The sequence below is a fragment of the Myripristis murdjan genome, chromosome 5, assembly GCF_902150065.1.
Source record: "Myripristis murdjan chromosome 5, fMyrMur1.1, whole genome shotgun sequence".
Taxonomy (NCBI): Eukaryota; Metazoa; Chordata; class Actinopteri; order Holocentriformes; family Holocentridae; genus Myripristis; species Myripristis murdjan.
The window spans coordinates 36,296,132-36,300,177 of record NC_043984.1 but is presented as its reverse complement, the minus strand read 5'-3'; positions in this window follow the sequence as shown (position 1 = coordinate 36,300,177).

Genomic DNA, 4,046 nt, shown 5'->3' with positions numbered 1-4,046 from the left:
TTTTGTCCGTTGGGGGGTTGTAAAGGGGGCGGGGCTTCGGGCTGCATGTTCACGAGCACGTCGCTATACACCCCCCGCCGCCCCCGCTTGCGTCATGTTGCGTTCACAAGCGGAGAGGAAAGTAGGAGAATCACACTCCCAACTGTACCGCGGTGCATCACGGCCACAGTTTGGGGGTGGGCGGGTATCTGACAATTTTTGTTTTCATTCGCAGAGTTATTTTAACTATTTACTGGTCTTTGCATTTTGCTTGATTTTGTCTTTTTTGTGTTATTGACACAGTGCTGATTTCAGTTATTGCTTGTTTTTATTTTTGCTGTTTTAGATAGATAGATAGATAGATTTTTATTGTCATTGCACAATCTTATAATAATGCAACGAAATTAGGGCTCAGTCCTTTCGGTGCAGGGGAGAATAGAAAGCATCGTGCATCTTGCTAGCTGAATAGCCAAGTCCAGTAATAGATGGCTGCAGCCATGTCTCTGATATCAGAAAAAATGCAACAGTCACAGAAACACTTGTTGGATGTGCAAGCACAGTTCGTCATCCCGTGTTCGCCATGGACCTGGCGCTGGAAAAAGCTGGGATGTGGCGGCCCAAAGGGCTGTCCTTTCAGCCGTGTCAACGCACCGGCCCTGCAGCCCCGGCGTCCTCCGGAATGTCCTGGCAGCGACGAAAGTCCGGTGAAATTGGCATCCCGCAGCGCAATCCCAAACTCAAAAGGTCCTGATAACTGTTGTTTCCTTTGCTTGGAAACAACAGTTAACAGCTTGTTTTTGCACGGCACTCCAGGAAGATTAGTGATCACGTTCCGGAAGCTGCAGACGATAAAAAACAAAAGATGAAGTTGTCAGATGTGCAACGACAAAAAGCACAAAATAAAAATAAAACATTTCTGAAACTTCTGAAACAGTAACCTTTTAGTGAAACTTAGCAACTTTTTAAAGGAAATTCTACTTTTAGCCCATCTTGGATCATATTCTAAATAGAAGAAGCTCTCAGTTCTCATCACACAGTGGTTGTTGGACACCTGATGAGTGTTATGCCCCAAGGCAAGAACCAGTAACACCTGTTGTAAAATGTGGGAAACTGGAAGTTCAAACAGTCCTGAGGCACAAAACACAAATGATCAGTTTTAACCTCAAGTCATGACTGCTTTTGGGGGGATTTTTGTCTGCGTTGCTGTTGCAATTTTGTTTTGCTGAAAGACATAAATTCAGCTGCAAAACTCATTAAAGGCATGCCGTTGCTCTTGCTGTCAGATGCCAGTTAATTGCTCTGTTTGGTTATTTCCATGCAACCTAAACGCAGCATGAGGACTGCCAAAGAGCTCAGGCAGCTGAGCTGAGGCATTGCAGAGTGAAGCCGCTGCAGAAACACCAAAAAGTGCAGCTCTGCATCCAGACATGACATGCTGGTTGCAGAAAGACGCCTCCCTCCATACACTCCCATGTTTAAACGCCTGAACTTTACAGCAGAAATAAACATATTTACAGCATGCTTCTAAAATACATTATATATTTTGCGTACACGTGTAGTGTTGAGGTCATGCAAAAGCGACAGCATGTCGCAGCCACTATATTAAAAAGTTAAATCTTCATTCGGCAAGATGGCAGGACCAACACCAGGACCTGACCTCAGCTGACATTCCTCATTAAAAGCCAAACCAAGTCTGTTCTGAGATTATTCAATAGTTGCAGTATTACATCATATTGAGCACAAAAGTAACTTTTTTACTTCATTAGAACAAACACAGGTGCTGTAATTACATTAACAGATAATGGATCGATTCAGGTCAAGTTTTCTTTCGGTGTTTCACATTAACTTTCTTCCAGCGGCCACCAGGAACAACCGGGAGCTTAAACTTACCCAAACCAAGAGGCGTCACCTCACTTGGCGCTTTAAGTTTGACAGCGAACACAGAGGACAGCTTTAAAAAAAAAAGCAGTGCAACACTTGAATCTAATCAGGAGACTGGGCTCATACGGTATAAGCTTGGAAATTTTAGAGACGGTCCACAGAAGTCTTGTGGAAAGTGTTTGAACTTTGAATATGTGGACTTGCTGTGGCCTCCTGGGGTCTGAGAGCAAAAATAAGACTATTTAGGTTTATAAACATGGTCAGTAAAATCACTAGGAAAGAAAGGAGACAGTTTATTAAGAATACAGGTGAAACGAAAAGCCGGACAAATTGTGTCTGAGCTCCAGAGCGGATCAGGCCACATATTTTTGTCCAAACTCGAGCCGAGACGGAGCAAAGTAACCGAGCCCGACTCGAACCTGACTGACAGGCATTCGTTTTTTATGTGCGACCCTGACCTGAGCCTGAGATTTCACTCGTCCTCCACCTCCAGGTTACATTTCCCACCTGAAATAGCCTACGTGTTGCCTTCAGTGTCGTCACGTAAACTCCAGAACTATACAGGAAGTTGCCCAGAACAGACAGCTGGGCCGTAATTTTTCACTGACTTAACACTGAGGTGACCGAACCCGGCCTGAACCCGTGGGGTCCCAGCAGGTCCCGACAGGCCCGGTCCTGGTATCCACACTCTAGGCTGGTGCTGTTCATCCCCTCTTTAAAGAATTCATCAGACTGCCCTCGGGAGGCGCTGTAGAGCCGCTGCAGCAACCAAGAACATTTACAAAAGAAAGGTTTTTCTTAACAAATTCAAAAACTCTGCTAAACTCATGAACACCAGTCACACTGGAGCTGTGTCTTTCATTGTTGTTTGTGCTCTGCATGTTGTGTGTTTACAGTTGCTCCACCGGGTTACTCCCATACAAATTAAACGCAGCACGAGGACAAACACGCAGCTCAGGCTGCAGCCCTGAGGCTTCGCAAGGTGAAGGCAACGCAGAAACACCTGCAGCTCTGCAGCCGGACGCTGGGCTCTGAGGGAATTAATGCTCATAAATCATCTGTTTAATTCAGAGAGTCTCAAATGGGGTTACATGTACCACTAGGGGTATGTTGGAGTTCTGCAGGTGGTACGCGAGATTTAAAACAGCATTAATTAAAAAAATATGAGTCCTGAGTCAATTCTTAAAGTGATTAGTGCCTGCTGTAAGTTCAATAAAAACTGTAAATGTAAGTCTGATAAATCACATGTTATCTTCAGTTCTCCCTCTGGGTTTCCTGAAGGTGTCAGATGTGTGTGTTTGTGCTTTAAATCTGCTGCTGCGGTCGTGAAGCGAGGACGTTTGTTCACTCTGACCGAAAACAAATCCAGAAAGTGGATCAGTGGTTGAAGCGTAGCAGCGATACAGCTGGAAACAAGGAGGAAGAAGAGAAGAAGAAGAAGCAGAAACCAGGAACTGGAATGGAGAAATGATTTCAAAGAGGTTCATTATTGAGAAATGCTTGAGAGCAACTGGTTTATTTTGTATTAAGGGTTAAAGTTATGCATAATTAAGGGTTTGTCTGTTGTGACAGGGGGTGGGGTCTGTAGCTCTTCTTCCTGATGTTTTTGCTGACTTTTTAATGCCAGTAGCTATTAGACTGCAGAATATACACCTTGCTCTGCATCAGTGTATTAAACTGACTTTGCGGCAGCTGGGTTACTCAGATAACTGACTGAATGGCTTAAAGACACATAAAAATAATGATCCGTAATCAAAATCTTAATAAATCACAGCCACATCAAACAACTCATTCACCACTAAACAAAAAGATCCAGCTATAACTACATAAACTACACAAACATCACTAACTCACTCAAATGATGCATCCAACACATTGCACCGTCGGCTTTAGGGGACAACGCGACACGCAGATCAACGTGACGCTGCAGCGAACGCAGCCAGAGAGCGAGCGCAGCCTCATCCAGGTGTGCAGCCTGACAGGTGGAGGCTAAGTCCCGCCTCCACCAGGACTGGGCAGGAAGTGGGATGTTCAAGTGTTAGCCTGCAGACCGCCACACAAGTTCTTCGCCTTATTGTTTTCCAGTTTGTGGAGTTCTAGTAACATTTTATTTTGCATGCCAGTACAAAAAGGTATATATCTGGCTGTTAGCGTAGCAAATTAGCTGGCTAACCACTTCAGCTACT